Source organism: Daphnia magna, unplaced genomic scaffold, assembly GCF_020631705.1.
Source record: "Daphnia magna isolate NIES unplaced genomic scaffold, ASM2063170v1.1 Dm_contigs189, whole genome shotgun sequence".
Taxonomy (NCBI): Eukaryota; Metazoa; Arthropoda; class Branchiopoda; order Diplostraca; family Daphniidae; genus Daphnia; species Daphnia magna.
In genome coordinates, this window is record NW_025533163.1 from 1 (window position 1) to 18,804 (window position 18,804).

The 18,804-nt window shown below is 43.7% G+C and overlaps 9 non-coding genes across 9 annotated transcripts; 5 read left to right on the plus strand and 4 right to left on the minus strand.

The window, feature by feature from the left end:
- The first annotated feature begins 512 nt into the window (after window positions 1–512).
- Trnag-gcc lies at window positions 513–583 on the plus strand. The gene has a single exon. It is a non-coding gene; the product is annotated as a tRNA-Gly (tRNA).
- A 345-nt stretch (window positions 584–928) lies between these two features.
- On the minus strand, window positions 929–1,000 carry Trnac-aca. Its single transcript has one exon. It is a non-coding gene; the product is annotated as a tRNA-Cys (tRNA).
- An 824-nt stretch (window positions 1,001–1,824) lies between these two features.
- Trnai-uau lies at window positions 1,825–1,896 on the plus strand. Its single transcript has one exon. It is a non-coding gene; the product is annotated as a tRNA-Ile (tRNA).
- Window positions 1,897–3,778: 1,882 nt separating this feature from the next.
- Trnaw-cca lies at window positions 3,779–3,850 on the minus strand. Its single transcript has one exon. It is a non-coding gene; the product is annotated as a tRNA-Trp (tRNA).
- A 1,943-nt stretch (window positions 3,851–5,793) lies between these two features.
- Window positions 5,794–5,864, plus strand: Trnag-gcc. The gene has a single exon. It is a non-coding gene; the product is annotated as a tRNA-Gly (tRNA).
- Window positions 5,865–15,154: 9,290 nt separating this feature from the next.
- Trnaw-cca lies at window positions 15,155–15,226 on the minus strand. The gene has a single exon. It is a non-coding gene; the product is annotated as a tRNA-Trp (tRNA).
- An 821-nt stretch (window positions 15,227–16,047) lies between these two features.
- Window positions 16,048–16,118, plus strand: Trnag-gcc. The gene has a single exon. It is a non-coding gene; the product is annotated as a tRNA-Gly (tRNA).
- Window positions 16,119–16,463: 345 nt separating this feature from the next.
- Window positions 16,464–16,535, minus strand: Trnaw-cca. The gene has a single exon. It is a non-coding gene; the product is annotated as a tRNA-Trp (tRNA).
- An 821-nt stretch (window positions 16,536–17,356) lies between these two features.
- On the plus strand, window positions 17,357–17,427 carry Trnag-gcc. Its single transcript has one exon. It is a non-coding gene; the product is annotated as a tRNA-Gly (tRNA).
- The last annotated feature ends 1,377 nt before the right edge of the window (window positions 17,428–18,804 follow it).

An 18,804-nucleotide genomic window follows, 5' to 3' on the forward strand; every position in this document is an offset into this window, starting at 1 on the left:
GAACACCCAAAGCGTGAGAATGAATATGTGGTAACCAACCGGGCAAGCAAGGCGCGGCGTTCAAGCAGCAAGGCAAGCAAGGGGGCACAAGCAAGCAAGGTAAGGCGCCATGCTGATGGGTAAGAGGCTCCAAAAATACAAAAACATTTCGTGTTGGTAGGGAGCAGTAGTTGCCATTATTTTGCATCGATGGTTCTGTGTTAGAATGCTGGTTACCCGGTCGATGCATTTTAGTAACACAACAATTTAAAATGCTACGAAAGGTGTAATTGGAACGTAATGCAGACTTTCAATTGCAACAGCAGAGTGGCGCAGCGGAAGCGTGCTGGGCCCATAACTCAGAGGTCCGTAGATCGAAACTACGCTCTGCTAGTAAAAACTCGAAGGTGAAATATGAAGTCGATACATTTACAGAATTAATAACTAAGAAAAAAAATTTATTAATACCAGTAAACAAACTGTTGTAAATGATGTGTAACGAATAAATTCATAAAACAGCACCAAAATTCTCAGTATCGATGGTTCAGTGGTAGAATGCTCGCCTGCCACGCGGGCGGCCCGGGTTCGATTCCCGGTCGATGCATTTTACGTCTAATATTGACATTTCATTTAAAGAATCCCTAGGCGACCGTAACAAACACAAATTGCGACTAATCAGTTTCCCTAGTTACGTCACGACTTTCACGAACCCTAAGTATATCGCTACATGCAGTTGGCGAACTTCACCTTCTCTTAACATTACTACATTTTTGGTAAGCTACCACTTACTTGCGCATCATTAATATGCAATTTGAAATAAAAGTATTATTGAATGCAATTGTCAAATGGTTTACACGTCCACAAAGTTTAAGGATTATTGCCCTGGAATAGCTGTCACTCTAACGTCATTGAATGATACATTTAAACATGAAATGCTGAACAAACCCTCTGATCTCGACGTGATTTGAACACGCAACCTCCTGATCTGTAGTCAGGCGCGCTACCATTGCGCCACGAAATCCGAAACATAATGTTTTGTTTTGCAATCAAATAATGCACAACATTCAAATGCAAGTGCTACGTACGCCATTTAATTTTGTTTTTGGAGATCTGTAGTACATCATTAAAGTTAGGCAGAAAGATAATTTTACCTCGTTTTTAAGAAATATTTTAGATTTCAAGATAATTTAGAGTTATTGTGTGTAGTCAGGAGCGCTACCATTGCGCCACGAAATCCGAAACATAATGTTTTGTTTTGCAATCAAATAATACACAACATTCAAATGCAAGTGCTACGTACGCCATTTAATTTTGTTTTTGGAGATCTGTAGTACATCATTAAAGTTAGGCAGAAAGATAATTTTACCTCGTTTTTAAGAAATATTTTAGATTTCAAGATAATTTAGAGTTATTGTGTGTATTTCATTAACCTTGTGAGTAGCTTTAGAATAGTGGTAAACATGCGCTGTAAATGTTGAAGGAAGATCCCAGTGAATATTGGTGATAAACTTGATTGACACGCCGGAATCAGATAGATATACTAGGCAGATGCTTTCTGTGCTTTCCTATACTATAGAGGCCAAGGAACTTCGACAGTTAAAGAGACTATTTCGGACTAAAAGTTTTTTCGTTAAAGCACGGATGGTAATCAAGTTGCTGATGGGTAAGAGGCTCCAAAAAATACAAAAACATTTCGTGTTGGTAGGAAGCAGTAGTTGCCATTATTTTGCATCGATGGTTCTGTGTTAGAATGCTGGTTACCCGGTCGATGCATTTTAGTAACACAACAATTTAAAATGCTACGAAAGGTGTAATTGGAACGTAATGCAGACATTCAATTGCAACAGCAGAGTGGCGCAGCGGAAGCGTGCTGGGCCTATAACCCAGAGGTCCGTAGATCGAAACTACGCTCTGCTAGTAAAAAATCAAAGGTGAAATATTAAGTCGATACATATACAGAATTAATAACTAAGAAAAGTAATTTATTAATACCAGTAAACAAACTGTTGTAAATGATGTGTAACGAATAAATTCATAAAACAGCACTAATATTCTCAGCATCGATGGTTCAGTGGTTGGATGCTCGCCTGCCACGCGGGCGGCCCGGGTTCGATTCCCGGTTGATGCATTTTACGTCTAATATTGACATTTCATTTAAAGAATCCCTAGGCGACCGTAACAAACACAAATTGCGACTAATCAGTTTCCCTAGTTACGTCACCACTTTCACGAACCCTAAGTATATCGCTACATGCAGTTGGCGAACTTCACCTTCTCTTAACATTACTACATTTTTGGTAAGCTACCACTTACTTGCGCATCATTAATATGCAATTTGAAACAAGATTCCTTCGGTAATGTCCTTCGGGCAATTTTTTTGAAAAAAAAATTGTCTATAGACATGTAACGTGGGCCAAAGATAAACAGATTTTGGATCCAAGATTTCTAAATTTCAATCAATTTATAGTGTTCATCTGCTGTAGTCTACTGTCCGGAATTAGCAGCACGGGAGCTTATGTAAAAAATTAAAATGCAATAACGAATTTGAAGAATTTTATACAAAAAATGTACTACCGAATGCAATAGTTTTTTTAATACACTTCTGGGAATCTAACCATATCAATATTGGCTAGGATAATGTAAGTTTAAGACCTATCAAGCGACTTAAAAAAATTTTCCAAAAATTAGAAAACAATGACATGAAGAAAAAATGTTTTATTTCCGCATGAGTATTGAACAATTAAACTTAATGGTGCCAGCGCAACCCCTTACCACTACGCTGTTATTGACATAATGCGACTAGTATGAATAGCAGTTTAATTTTACATCATCTGCAGCAGTATACTGTCCGGAATTAGCAACACGGGGACTTATGTAAAAAAAAATGAGAATGCAATCGTGAATTAGATGAAGATTTTTCCTCAAAAAAGACAACAAATTGAATTGTCTTGTAAAAGCAATTTCAGGGAATGTAACCATATAAATATTACTTAGGATAGTTTAAGTTTAAGACATACTAAGCGACTTAAAAATTTAACAAAATATACGCATAAAAAGGAAAAAACTAAATAAATTTTGCGTTTTAAAGAGTATTGATCCATTGATCTTAGTGTTATGAGCCCAACACCTTACCGCTGAGCTATAACACACATACATGTGGATATAGCATCTAAAATTAGTTATCTTGTCGCCGCTGTGTAACTTTCTTTTTCATAGTCTCCGTTCTGGCAGCACGTTTACTACTGCAATATAAAAAAATATATAAAAATCTACTGCTTAAAACATTTTGTTAAAGAAAACACTTACTGTTTAGTGACTGTTATACAGCCTTCTGCACTGACTGCAATGCATTGACAGTTGTAAGGTTACGCAAACAAAATCAAATTCACTGCCTAGGATTCGGCAACCAGCTAGGTAACAATTACGCAAATTATTTTTTTAAAACTGTAATAGAATCAAATGAAAAAGCTACTATACCACGTATCAAATTTTGACAGAATTTTGTACAAAATTTGGGGACGATTGGTCATTCAGGGAAGAAACGTATATGGAAATACATAATGGACATTAAACCTTCTGAGATCTACTACTACTCCTACCCCCCCTATACCCCACACCCTAAAATTGTTAAAGTCCTTCAGTATATATACATATATACCCTCAGGGATAAAAGTATTATTAAATGCAATTGTCAAATGGTTTACACGTCCACAAAGTTTAAGGTTTATTGCCCTGGAATAGCTGTCACTCTAACGTCATTGAACGATACATTTAAACATGAAATGCTGAACAAACCCTCTGATCTCGACGTGATTTGAACACGCAACCTCCTGATCTGGAGTCAGGCGCGCTACCATTGCGCCACGAAATCCGAAACATAATGTTTTGTTTTGCAATCAAATAATGCACAACATTCAAATGCAAGTGCTACGTACGCCATTTAATTTTGTTTTTGGAGATCTGTAGTACATCATTAAAGTTAGGCAGAAAGATAATTTTACCTCGTTTTTAAGAAATATTTTAGATTTCAAGATAATTTAGAGTTATTGTGTGTATTTCATTAACCTTGTGTGTAGCTTTAGAATAGTGGTAAACATGCGCTGTAAATGTTGAAGGAAGATCCCAGTGAATATTGGTGATAAACTTGATTGACACGCCGGAATCAGATAGATATACTAGGCAGATGCTTTCTGTGCTTTCCTATACTATAGAGGCCAAGGAACTTCGACAGTTAAAGAGACTATTTCGGACTAAAAGTTTTTTCGTTAAAGCACGGATGGTAATCAAGTTGCTGATGGGTAAGAGGCTCCAAAAAATACAAAAACATTTCGTGATGGTAGGGAGCAGTAGTTGCCATTATTTTGCATCGATGGTTCTGTGTTAGAATGCTGGTTACCCGGTCGATGCATTTTAGTAACACAACAATTTAAAATGCTACAAAAGGTGTAATTGGAACGTAATGCAGACATTCAATTGCAACAGCAGAGTGGCGCAGCGGAAGCGTGCTGGGCCCATAACCCAGAGGTCCGTAGATCGAAACTACGCTCTGCTAGTAAAAAATCGAAGGTGAAATATTAAGTCGATACATTTACAGAATTAATAACTAAGAAAAGTAATTTATTAATACCAGTAAACAAACTGTTGTAAATGATGTGTAACGAATAAATTCATAAAAAAGCACTAATATTCTCAGCATCGATGGTTCAGTGGTTAGTTTATGGAGGGTTTTCCGGAAGGGGAAAAAACATGTATGAGGTGGGTGAATTTTAAAATATTACTAAAATTACATAAATAAAATATATGGGAAAGAATCTACTAATCTACTGGGTAGGGAGTTTCTACGGGAAAAGGGGGGATATCCTCAGCTTCGGGGTTTGGTGCACCATGATGGAAATGGGCACACACCATTTCCATTGATCCCTGGATCGATGCCAATCGGGCCTTGAATCGGAAGGCACCCCAGGATCTTCCGTTGATTCCGAGAATCGAACGGATTTCGTCGTTCCTGGGGTACCATGATCCAAGGGACCCGACAACCAGGGGGAGAATCCTCCCATGCGAAGAATATTTATCATATTTCCGCTGGTAGGCATTCTCCATACTCCCTGGTTGGTCATAGCAGACCACGACGTCGACCATCACCCGGGAACCGGATAGTTGAAATTCAACATCCGGTCTTAACCTTTGCCCGGGGATGGCATTGTTGATCGTGACGTCGTGTCCCTGCTTGACTAGCAGCGACTCCAAGAGATCTTGGATGGTGTTGTGCCTCTTGGTGGCGAGCTGGAGACCTTCTTCACAGTGGTTAAGCACATGAAACCCGGTCTCGTTTTCCTTTCCGCATCGGCGGCAACTCGTATCTTGCTCCTGTGAGCAAAACCACGAGTGCCCCCGAAGAGGAAGGATGTCGAGCCGGGCCCTGTGAAGATATCTCCAGTCTCGGAAGGAGAGGGGCGTACGGCAGGATACCAGGCGAGCCATGTCTTTCGACTTGTCTTCCAGGGAGAGGCCAGTGGCAACTACTCCCTGGTGGCTCTTGTCGGAAATTAGGTCCCTGGTATAGCGCTGCCGAGCTACTTTCCGAAGTCCGCGGACTGCCTTGACTGGGCTTACGGAGACGTCATCGGCGACAATTCTTATATTTTCATCGCCGGATACATCAATCCGCACTCCCAGTCGTTTGGCAGCTTGGCGGGCAAGAGTCCAAAGATTGGACCCTGCCTCCGCGTACCTCAGTCTGTAGAGCCCCCCATCCACGGATCCCGAAAGATATTCCCCAACTGGGTATTCCCCAACCCAGCACTAATATTCTCAGCATCGATGGTTCAGTGGTAGAATGCTCGCCTGCCACGCGGGCGGCCCGGGTTCGATTCCCGGTCGATGCATTTTACGTCTAATATTGACATTTCATTTAAAGAATCCCTAGGCGACCGTAACAAACACAAATTGCGACTAATCAGTTTCCCTAGTTACGTCACCACTTTCACGAACCCTAAGTATATCGCTACATGCAGTTGGCGAATTTCACCTTCTCTTAACATTACTACATTTTTGGTAAGCTACCACTTACTTGCGCATCATTAATATGCAATTTGAAATAAAAGTATTATTGAATGCAATTGTCAAATGGTTTACACGTCCACAAAGTCTAAGGATTATTGCCCTGGAATAGCTGTCACTCTAACGTCATTGAATGATACATTTAAACATGAAATGCTGAACAAACCCTCTGATCTCGACGTGATTTGAACACGCATCCTCCTGATCTGGGGTTAATATTCCATTCTACTTGTTTATTTATATTCATTTTTCAACTCATTTTCCGTTCTTTTAAATTTTTTTTCCCATTTCCCTTCAAGGTGAGCGAGGTAGCGGTCCCTGGTCTGGGGATCGCAAGAGACAATTGGCGGAGACACACATAAAAGAAAGACATTCTAGGAGAGGGGTTCAGTACACCACCCAGTATGTTTGCCTTGGCTGTAAAAAGGAATTTAATTCGTTTATTTCAGCCGGCAGACATGCAAAACCTTGTACTGAGTCCCTTTCCTCCAGTATTCTCCGCCAATCCCTCGAACTAACCATTGCATCTGCAATGGATGGTTTCGCAGGGGTCTCCTAATCCCGCTCACTCTTCTCTCCCCACGTTTTCCCCTTCCAGAATTGAAGGGGACAAAATCATTTTAAAATACCCTGGGAAACCCACGAAGTTGTGTGAGTGGACTACCTTGGCAACTAACACCAGAGCTATGGGTAGTATCCACAGACACCTAGAGACAGCCCACACACTAGGACTAGTTAAATATTGGGAATGCGGAGTGTGTGGATTTGCTGGAGATGGCCCTACACTAAAAGGGCATTACCAGAGATTGCACTCAGCACCACAGCAATCACCCTCCATCCGGTCGCCACGGTTTTTCAACGCAGATACCTCTGTTCGGGATTCTTCTGTGGTAGCGACCTTCCAAGAGGAGATCGCTGTCACAGAAGATGAGCGTCAAGAGTTATCCGTGATGGGAATGCCGGCGATCGAAGAGGAGGGGCCTGGTAATGCCCAATCTCCAGCAAATTTTACCCAAAGCCCCATTTTAATTCTTGAGAGGGAGTTCACCACATCTTTTAATACACAAAATTTTTGTTGGCTCTACAAACTCCCTCTACAAGAAATTTCTTATCCACCACCTGTAGCTCCGGAAGGGCCCCAACCTGATCCCACTCAAGAGACCCAACCCTTTTTCCCCAGTCAGCAAAATGTTCGAAGATGCAGCCAAGACAGCTCAGAAGAGCAAAGCCAAAGAGGCGGCGATTTCGCTTGTCTCTGGGTACCTGCTTTTCTGAGCTGCGAGACCCCCTTCTTGATCTTGAAGGCGTCCTCGAACGTTGCATTGCTGACTGGCTCCCAAAGCACAGATTTTAGAAGACCCTAGCCCTGAAAAACCCCGAGGAAACCCTAATGGTAGAAAAAGAAACCAAAACCGGCAGATGCAGAGAGCCCGGTGACAGATCAAGCTCAAGGCCTACGAAGCGAGGAAGATTCAACGGCTTTTCAATATCTACCCAAGAAGAGCCGTTCGAGAGGTGCTCGGAGATCGTTCACCCTCGTACGATGGCACTGTTGAAGCTGCGGAGGAATACCTCGAGAGGACTTACCACCGCTCGAGTCTACCTTCGCAGCAGTGCCAGAGTGCGAGGGTACTCTACGACACCTGCGACTGGTCCCATCCATCAAGGGACCAGATGGACTTCATCAATCGTGCGCCTAGCCAAAAAGAGCTTGAGGCTAAACTTCGCCGGGCTACAAATACATCACCAGGGGTCGATGGCCTAGAATATCGACATCTAAGAGCCCTCGACCCCGACTGCATCTTGCTTGAAACAGTTTGTAGAATAGTTTGGAAGATTGGAATTCCTAACTGTTGGAAAATATCGCGAACAGTCCCCATCTTTAAGAAAGGGGACACTAGCGATTATTCCAACTTTAGGCCAATTTCCCTTCTTCCGACCATCTACAAACTGTTCTCGGGGAGTAATCAGCCAGAGACTCACAGAGGTCGCCTCAGATCTTGGCTGGTTATCTCCCCGAGCAAAAGGGTTTCCTCCCGGGGGTCCATGGTATCCAGGAGCACACACAGCTCTTGCAGACCGTTGTCGAGGAGACAAGGACCAAACGAGGCATGTGTCTATAGCATGGCTAGACATGTGCAATGCGTTTGGTTCTGTTCCTCACGCCGTTCTTGGAGAGCTGTTTGCTTCTCTTCCGATACCAGACGACCTTCGGCGCATCCTGGCGGACATTTACTTGGGGAATCGGATGGATTTTGCCGTTCAGAAAGAATCTGTTCGTATTTCCCCAACAGCAGGTGTTCGTCAGGGTGACGCTCTTAGCGCCCCTATTTTTAATCTGGCTTCCGAGCCCCTCGTCAGGGCCGGAAAGTCCAATATCAACCCTGGATTTTTTTATTTGGCTCACTCGTCAAGACCACGGCATATGCTGACGACATTGCCGTGGTTACAAATTCTCCTGACGAGCTCCAAAATATTTTAGACATTTTATCCCTCACCGCTGACACCTTAGGGCTGCAATTCAACGCCGGGAAGTGTGCTTGCTTGGTCATTGACAAAGGCAAGCCGTCTGAGGCTCTGTGCCGAATCGGTACTCAACCCATTCGGTGCTTGGGACCAGACGACCAAGAGACATATCTTGGTACACCGATCGGAAGGGAAATTGCGGTTTCGTCCTCCCACTGACCTTATCCCTAACCTTGACAAGATTGCCGCCTCCCACCTCGCAACATGGCAAAAACTTGAGATTTTCCGTAGCCACCTTCTACCTTCCCTTTCCCATCACCTCGCTTCGGGTCGGGTCCTGAAAGACTGCCTCACCCAACTGGACACTGAGTGTAGGAAGTTCTTAGGCCTTTTTGCAACCTTCCCAATCACGCAACGGTCCCGTTTTTCTAAGCGGACCGGCGGGTTGGGGGCCTAGGAACATACCGCCTCACTGATGATGCCGATATCTGGACCATCGCCAGGGCTGCTCAGCTCCTCACTTGTAGAGACCCTACAGTGAGGAACATATGTCGAGAGCAGCTCCATGAAACCATCCGGCGAGGGTTCAGAAACGAGCATCCAGGAGTGTTGCCAGTTGGGGAATATCTTTCGGGATCCGTGGATGGGGGGCTCTACAGACTGAGGTACGCGGAGGCAGGGTCCAATCTTTGGACTCTTGCCCGCCAAGCTGCCAAACGACTGGGAGTGCGGATTGATGTATCCGGCGATGAAAATATAAGAATTGTCGCCGATGACGTCTCCGTAAGCCCAGTCAAGGCAGTCCGCGGACTTCGGAAAGTAGCTCGGCAGCGCTATACCAGGGACCTAATTTCCGACAAGAGCCACCAGGGAGTAGTTGCCACTGGCCTCTCCCTGGAAGACAAGTCGAAAGACATGGCTCGCCTGGTATCCTGCCGTACGCCCCTCTCCTTCCGAGACTGGAGATATCTTCACAGGGCCCGGCTCGACATCCTTCCTCTTCGGGGGAACTCGTGGTTTTGCTCACAGGAGCAAGATACGAGTTGCCGCCGATGCGGAAAGGAAAACGAGACCGGGTTTCATGTGCTTAACCACTGTGAAGAAGGTCTCCAGCTCGCCACCAAGAGGCACAACACCATCCAAGATCTCTTGGAGTCGCTGCTAGTCAAGCAGGGACACGACGTCACGATCAACAATGCCATCCCCGGGCAAAGGTTAAGACCGGATGTTGAATTTCAACTATCCGGTTCCCGGGTGATGGTCGACGTCGTGGTCTGCTATGACCAACCAGGGAGTATGGAGAATGCCTACCAGCGGAAATATGATAAATATTCTTCGCATGGGAGGATTCTCCCCCTAGTTGTCGGGTCTCTTTGATCATGGTACCCCAGGAACGACGAAATCCGTTCGATTCTCGGAATCAACGGAAGATCCTGGGGTGCCTTCCGATTCAAGGCCCGATTGGCAGCGATCCAGGGATCAATGGAAATGGTGTGTGCCCATTTCCATCATGGTGCACCAAACCCCGAAGCTGAGGATATCCCCCCTTTTCCCGTAGAAACTCCCTACCCAGTAGATTAGTAGATTCTTTCCCACATATTTTATTTATGTAATTTTAGTAATATTTTAAAATGCACCCACCTCATACATGTTTATTCCCCTTCCGGAAAACCCTCCATAAACTAGCCACTGAACCATCGATGCTGAGAATATTAGTGCTGTTTTATGAATTTATTCGTTACACATCATTTACAACAGTTTGTTTACTGGTATTAATAAATTACTTTTCTTAGTTATTAATTCTGTAAATGTATCGACTTAATATTTCACCTTCGATTTTTTACTAGCAGAGCGTAGTTTCGATCTACGGACCTCTGGGTTAAGGGGCCAGCACGCTTCCGCTGCGCCACTCTGCTGTTATGAGTTTCTACGGGAAAAGGGGGGATATCATCAGCTTCGGGGTTTGGTGCACCATGATGGAAATGGGCACACACCATTTCCATTGATCCCTGGATCGCTGCCAATCGGGCCTTGAATCGGAAGGCACCCCAGGATCTTCCGTTGATTCCGAGAATCGAACGGATTTCGTCGTTCCTGGGGTACCATGATCCAAGAGACCCGACAACCAGTGGGAGAATCCTCCCATGCGAAGAATATTTATCATATTTCCGCTGGTAGGCATTCTCCATACTCCCTGGTTGGTCATAGCAGACCACGACGTCGACCATCACCCGGGAACCGGATAGTTGAAATTCAACATCCGGTCTTAACCTTTGCCCGGGGATGGCATTGTTGATCGTGACGTCGTGTCCCTGCTTGACTAGCAGCGACTCCAAGAGATCTTGGATGGTGTTGTGCCTCTTGGTGGCGAGCTGGAGACCTTCTTCACAGTGGTTAAGCACATGAAACCCGGTCTCGTTTTCCTTTCCGCATCGGCGGCAACTCGTATCTTGCTCCTGTGAGCAAAACCACGAGTGCCCCCGAAGAGGAAGGATGTCGAGCCGGGCCCTGTGAAGATATCTCCAGTCTCGGAAGGAGAGGGGCGTACGGCAGGATACCAGGCGAGCCATGTCTTTCGACTTGTCTTCCAGGGAGAGGCCAGTGGCAACTACTCCCTGGTGGCTCTTGTCGGAAATTAGGTCCCTGGTATAGCGCTGCCGAGCTACTTTCCGAAGTCCGCGGACTGCCTTGACTGGGCTTACGGAGACGTCATCGGCGACAATTCTTATATTTTCATCGCCGGATACATCAATCCGCACTCCCAGTCGTTTGGCAGCTTGGCGGGCAAGAGTCCAAAGATTGGACCCTGCCTCCGCGTACCTCAGTCTGTAGAGCCCCCCATCCACGGATCCCGAAAGATATTCCCCAACTGGCAACACTCCTGGATGCTCGTTTCTGAACCCTCGCCGGATGGTTTCATGGAGCTGCTCTCGACATATGTTCCTCACTGTAGGGTCTCTACAAGTGAGGAGCTGAGCAGCCCTGGCGATGGTCCAGATATCGGCATCATCAGTGAGGCGGTATGTTCCTAGGCCCCCAACCCGCCGGTCCGCTTAGAAAAACGGGACCGTTGCGTGATTGGGAAGGTTGCAAATAAGGCCTAAGAACTTCCTACACTCAGTGTCCAGTTGGGTGAGGCAGTCTTTCAGGACCCGACCCGAAGCGAGGTGATGGGAAAGGGAAGGTAGAAGGTGGCTACGGAAAATCTCAAGTTTTTGCCATGTTGCGAGGTGGGAGGCGGCAATCTTGTCAAGGTTAGGGATAAGGTCAGTGGGAGGACGAAACCGCAATTTCCCGCCGATCGGTGTACCAAGATATGTCTCTTGGTCGTCTGGTCCCAAGCACCGAATGGGTTGAGTACCGATTCGGCACAGAGCCTCAGACGGCTTGCCTTTGTCAATGACCAAGCAAGCACACTTCCCGGCGTTGAATTGCAGCCCTTAGGTGTCAGCGGTGAGGGACAAAATGTCTAAAATATTTTGGAGCTCGTCAGGAGAATTTGTAACCACGGCAATGTCGTCAGCATATGCCGTGGTCTTGACGAGTGAGCCAAATAAAAAAAATCCAGGGTTGATATTGGACTTTCCGGCCCTGACGAGGGGCTCGGAAGCCAGATTAAAAATAGGGGCGCTAAGAGCGTCACCCTGACGAACACCTGCTGTTGGGGAAATACGAACAGATTCTTTCTGAACGGCAAAATCCATCCGATTCCCCAAGTAAATGTCCGCCAGGATGCGCCGAAGGTCGTCTGGTATCGGAAGAGAAGCAAACAGCTCTCCAAGAACGGCGTGAGGAACAGAACCAAACGCATTGCACATGTCTAGCCATGCTATAGACACATGCCTACGTTTGGTCCTTGTCTTCTCGACAACGGTCTGCAAGAGCTGTGTGTGCTCCTGGATACCATGGACCCCCGGGAGGAAACCCTTTTGCTCGGGGAGATAACCAGCCAAGATCTGAGGCGACCTCTGTGAGTCTCTGGCTGATTACTCCGAGAACAGTTTGTAGATGGTCGGAAGAAGGGAAATTGGCCTAAAGTTGGAATAATCGCTAGTGTCCCCTTTCTTAAAGATGGGGACTGTTCGCGATATTTTCCAACAGTTAGGAATTCCAATCTTCCAAACTATTCTACAAACTGTTTCCAGCAAGATGCAGTCGGGGTCGAGGGCTCTTAGATGTCGATATTCTAGGCCATCGACCCCTGGTGATGTATTTGTAGCCCGGCGAAGTTTAGCCTCAAGCTCTTTTTGGCTAGGCGCACGATTGATGAAGTCCATCTGGTCCCTTGATGGATGGGACCAGTCGCAGGTGTCGTAGAGTACCCTCGCACTCTGGCACTGCTGCGAAGGTAGACTCGAGCGGTGGTAAGTCCTCTCGAGGTATTCCTCCGCAGCTTCAACAGTGCCATCGTACGAGGGTGAACGATCTCCGAGCACCTCTCGAACGGCTCTTCTTGGGTAGATATTGAAAAGCCGTTGAATCTTCCTCGCTTCGTAGGCCTTGAGCTTGATCTGTCACCGGGCTCTCTGCATCTGCCGGTTTTGGTTTCTTTTTCTACCATTAGGGTTTCCTCGGGTTTTTTCAGGGCTAGGGTCTTCTAAAATCTGTGCTTTGGGGAGCCAGTCAGCAGTGCAACGTTCGAGGACGCCTTCAAGATCAAGAAGGGTCTCGCAGCTCAGAAAAGCAGGTACCCAGAGACAAGCGAAATCGCCGCCTCTTTGGCTTTGCTCTTCTGAGCTGTCTTGGCTGCATCTTCGAACATTTTGCTGACTGGGGAAAAAGGGTTGGGTCTCTTGAGTGGGATCAGGTTGGGGCCCTTCCGGAGCTACAGGTTGTGGATAAGAAATTTCTTGTAGAGGGAGTTTGTAGAGCCAACAAAAATTTTGTGTATTAAAAGATGCGGTGAACTCCCTCTCAAGAATTAAAATGGGGCTTTGGGTAAAATTTGCTGGAGATTGGGCATTACCAGGCCCCTCCTCTTCGATCGCCGGCATTCCCATCACGGATAACTCTTGACGCTCATCTTCTGTGACAGCGATCTCCTCTTGGAAGGTCGCTACCACAGAAGAATCCCGAACAGAGGTATCTGCGTTGAAAAACCGTGGCGACCGGATGGAGGGTGATTGCTGTGGTGCTGAGTGCAATCTCTGGTAATGCCCTTTTAGTGTAGGGCCATCTCCAGCAAATCCACACACTCCGCATTCCCAATATTTAACTAGTCGGAGTGTGTGGGCTGTCTCTAGGTGTCTGTGGATACTACCCATGGCTCTGGTGTTAGTTGCCAAGGTAGTCCACTCACACCTAGGACACTTCGTGGGTTTACCAGGGTATTTTAAAATGATTTTGTCCCCTTCAATTCTGGAAGGGGAAAACGTGGGGAGAGAAGAGTGAGCGGGATTAGGAGACCCCTGCAGAACCATCCATTGCAGATGCAATGGTTAGTTCGAGGGATTGGCGGAGAATACTGGAGGAAAGGGACTCAGTACAAGGTCTTGCATGTCTGCCGGCTGAAATAAACGAATTAAATTCCTTTTTACAGCCAAGGCAGACATACTGGGTGGTGTACTGAACCCCTCTCCTAGAATGTCTTTCTTTTATGTGTGTCTCCGCCAATTGTCTCTTGCGATCCCCAGACCAGGGACCGCTACCTCGCTCACCTTGACAGGATTTCTCCCCACATTTTAAAATGTTTGGCAGAGGAACTGGGATTTTAATGATTGTCCCATGGAGTCTTATACTAGTAGAATTTCTACTAGATGCTCCTTCCTCTGCCATTGCTACCCTGGGCCCACTTACATATAAGAGTGTAAAACAGAAATTCTTAGGAAGTAAAAACAAAAAATGAAATAAAATTCGGAAAAATATAGGGAGAAAAATTTAAAGACCAATTAAAAATATGAAGAAAAATATTTTTTTTTATAGGATTTGAGATGATTAAAAAAAAAATAAATAAATAATAAGGGAAATGGGAAAAAAAAATTTAAAAGAACGGAAAATGAGTTGAAAAATGAATATAAATAAACAAGTAGAATGGAATATTAAAATTACAGAAAAAATAGTATTGAATAAAAGCAAAATATTTGTTTTTGTAAAAACAGAAGAGTTTCTCGGATGAAGTTAGATAAAAGAGAAGAACAATAAAACGAGCTAAAACATAACATCAATAAAAACCCAGAGCCCTTTGAAAACATGTCTGCTCTCGACAAAGTCTAGCAGAAGCTACGATACTCTCAGCATCGATGGTTCAGTGGTACAATGCTCGCCTGCCACGCGGGCGGCCCGGGTTCGATTCCCGGTCGATGCATTTTACGTCTAATATTGACATTTCATTTAAAGAATCCCTAGGCGACCGTAACAAACACAAATTGCGACTAATCAGTTTCCCTAGTTACGTCACCACTTTCACGAACCCTAAGTATATCGCTACATGCAGTTGGCGAACTTCACCTTCTCTTAACATTACCACATTTTTGGTAAGCTACCACTTACTTGCGCATCATTAATATGCAATTTGAAATAAAAGTATTATTGAATGCAATTGTCAAATGGTTTACACGTCCACAAAGTCTAAGGATTATTGCCCTGGAATAGCTGTCACTCTAACGTCATTGAATGATACATTTAAACATGAAATGCTGAACAAACCCTCTGATCTCGACGTGATTTGAACACGCAACCTCCTGATCTGGAGTCAGGCGCGCTACCATTGCGCCACGAAATCCGAAACATAATGTTTTGTTTTGCAATCAAATAATGCACAACATTCAAATGCAAGTGCTACGTACGCCATTTAATTTTGTTTTTGGAGATCTGTAGTACATCATTAAAGTTAGGCAGAAAGATAATTTTACCTCGTTTTTAAGAAATATTTTAGATTTCAAGATAATTTAGAGTTATTGTGTGTATTTCATTAACCTTGTGAGTAGCTTTAGAATAGTGGTAAACATGCGCTGTAAATGTTGAAGGAAGATCCCAGTGAATATTGGTGATAAACTTGATTGACACGCCGGAATCAGATAGATATACTAGGCAGATGCTTTCTGTGCTTTCCTATACTATAGAGGCCAAGGAACTTCGACAGTTAAAGAGACTATTTCGGACTAAAATTTTTTTCATTAAAGCACGGATGGTAATCAAGTTGCTGATGGGTAAGAGGCTCCAAAAAATACAAAAACATTTCGTGTTGGTAGGGAGCAGTAGTTGCCATTATTTTGCATCGATGGTTCTGTGTTAGAATGCTGGTTACCCGGTCGATGCATTTTAGTAACACAACAATTTAAAATGCTACGAAAGGTGTAATTGGAACGTAATGCAGACATTCAATTGCAACAGCAGAGTGGCGCAGCGGAAGCGTGCTGGGTCCATAACCCAGAGGTCCGTAGATCGAAACTACGCTCAGCTAGTAAAAAATCGAAGGTGAAATATTAAGTCGATACATTTACAGAATTAATAACTATGAAAAGTAATTTATTAATACCAGTAAACAAACTGTTGTAAATGATGTGTAACGAATAAATTCATAAAACAGCACTAATATTCTCAGCATCGATGGTTCAGTGGTAGAATGCTCGCCTGCCACGCGGGCGGCCCGGGTTCGATTCCCGGTCGATGCATTTTACGTCTAATATTGACATTTCATTTAAAGAATCCCTAGGCGACCGTAACAAACACAAATTGCGACTCATCAGTTTCCCTAGTTACGTCACCACTTTCACGAACCCTAAGTATATCGCTACATGCAGTTGGCGAACTTCACCTTCTCTTAACATTACTACATTTTTGGTAAGCTACCACTTACTTGCGCATCATTAATATGCAATTTGAAATAAAAGTATTAGTGAATGCAATTGTCAAATGGTTTACACGTCCACAAAGTCTAAGGATTATTGCCCTGGAATAGCTGTCACTCTAACGTCATTGAATGATACATTTAAACATGAAATGCTGAACAAACCCTCTGATCTCGACGTGATTTGAACACGCAACCTCCTGATCTGGAGTCAGGCGCGCTACCATTGCGCCACGAAATCCGAAACATAATGTTTTGTTTTGCAATCAAATAATGCACAACATTCAAATGCAAGTGCTACGTACGCCATTTAATTTTGTTTTTGGAGATCTGTAGTACATCATTAAAGTTAGGCAGAAAGATAATTTTACCTCGTTTTTAAGAAATATTTTAGATTTCAAGATAATTTAGAGTTATTGTGTGTATTTCATTAACCTTGTGAGTAGCTTTAGAATAGTGGTAAACATGCGCTGTAAATGTTGAAGGAAGATCCCAGTGAATATTGGTGATAAACTTGATTGACACGCCGGAATCAGATAGATATACTAGGCAGATGCTTTCTGTGCTTTCCTATACTATAGAGGCCAAGGAACTTCGACAGTTAAAGAGACTATTTCGGACTAAAAGTTTTTTCGTTAAAGCACGGATGGTAATCAAGTTGCTGATGGGTAAGAGGCTCCAAAAAATACAAAAACATTTGGTGTTGGTAGGGAGCAGTAGTTGCCATTATTTTGCATCGATGGTTCTGTGTTAGAATGCTGATTACCCGGTCGATGCATTTTAGTAACACAACAATTTAAAATGCTACGAAAGGTGTAATTGGAACGTAATGCAGACATTCAATTGCAACAGCAGAGTGGCGCAGCGGAAGCGTGCTGGGCCCATAACCCAGAGGTCCGTAGATCGAAACTACGCTCTGCTAGTAAAAAATCGAAGGTGAAATATTAAGTCGATACATTTACAGAATTAATAACTAAGAAAAGTAATTTATTAATACCAGTAAACAAACTGTTGTAAATGATGTGTAACGAATAAATTCATAAAACAGCACTAATATTCTCAGCATCGATGGTTCAGTGGTAGAATGCTCGCCTGCCACGCGGGCGGCCCGGGTTCGATTCCCGGTCGATGCATTTTACGTCTAATATTGACATTTCATTTAAAGAATCCCTAGGCGACCGTAACAAACACAAATTGCGACTCATCAGTTTCCCTAGTTAAGCCACGTTCAGACTACAGCCTTTTTGAGCGTTTTACGTACTACGTATAACGTTTTTACGCTCCGAGTTACGTAGCTGGGAACGGAAGAGTGTTCAGACACAACGCTCTACGTAGTACGTAATACGTAAACTCAAAACGTAGTCAAAACGAAGTCAAAACTGAGCGTACGTAAAAATGAGATTGATCTCATTTTTACATAAGTTTTTGGGACGTTCTACGCACTACGTAGCCAAAATCTATTACGCTTGTCTACATTCTTTTGTTTTTTCAGGTTTTCTCTCCTGTTTATTCATTCTGGGATATGTCAGGTGTAGAATTGTAAATTTAATAATTAATTTTTTTAATTTTTATTTTAAAAATAAATATGGGGCCTACTAAAGTTGCCAAAAAGTATTCCCCTAACAAATTCAAGTCGCCCCCCAAAAAATCACCAATAAAGAAAATCAAAAAGTAAATATTATGTCATGAAATCTTTTGCAACTATTTTGGTTTATTGCTTATTCTATTTTAGGTCTTCAAGAAATTGGTCAGAAGAAGAACGTTTCGTCCTCAGAACTTTTATCAATAAATATAACAAAGAGCTACAACAGGTACAAAAATCTACAGCAGACGCTAGAATCTCCGCAGAATCTAGCCTAGGCCTACTCTACGTAAATTTGACAGTGTAGTCTGAACAGTCTACGAACACATTTACGTAAATATGGCTCCGTAAAAAACGCAGCGAAATTTACGAAGTACAAACGTAAACTTTTAACGTTATACGTTATACGTTATACGTAGAAAAGAGCTGTAGTCTGAACGATACTTTACGTCACCACTTTCACGAACCCTAAGTATATCGCTACATGCAGTTGGCGAACTTCACCTTCTCTTAACATTACTACATTTTTGGTAAGCTACCACTTACTTGCGCATCATTAATATGCAATTTGAAATAAAAGTATTATTGAATGCAATTGTCAAATGGTTTACACGTCCACAAAGTCTAAGGATTATTGCCCTGGAATAGCTGTCACTCTAACGTCATTGAATGATACATTTAAATATGAAATGCTGAACAAACCCTCTGATCTCGAAGTGATTTGAACACGCAACCTCCTGATCTGGAGTCAGGCGCGCTACCATTGCGCCACGAAATCCAAATCATAATGTTTTGTTTTGCAATCAAATAATGCACAACATTCAAATGCAAGTGCTACGTACGCCATTTAATTTTGTTTTTGGAGATCTGTAGTACATCATTAAAGTTAGGCAGAAAGATAATTTTACCTCGTTTTTAAGAAATATTT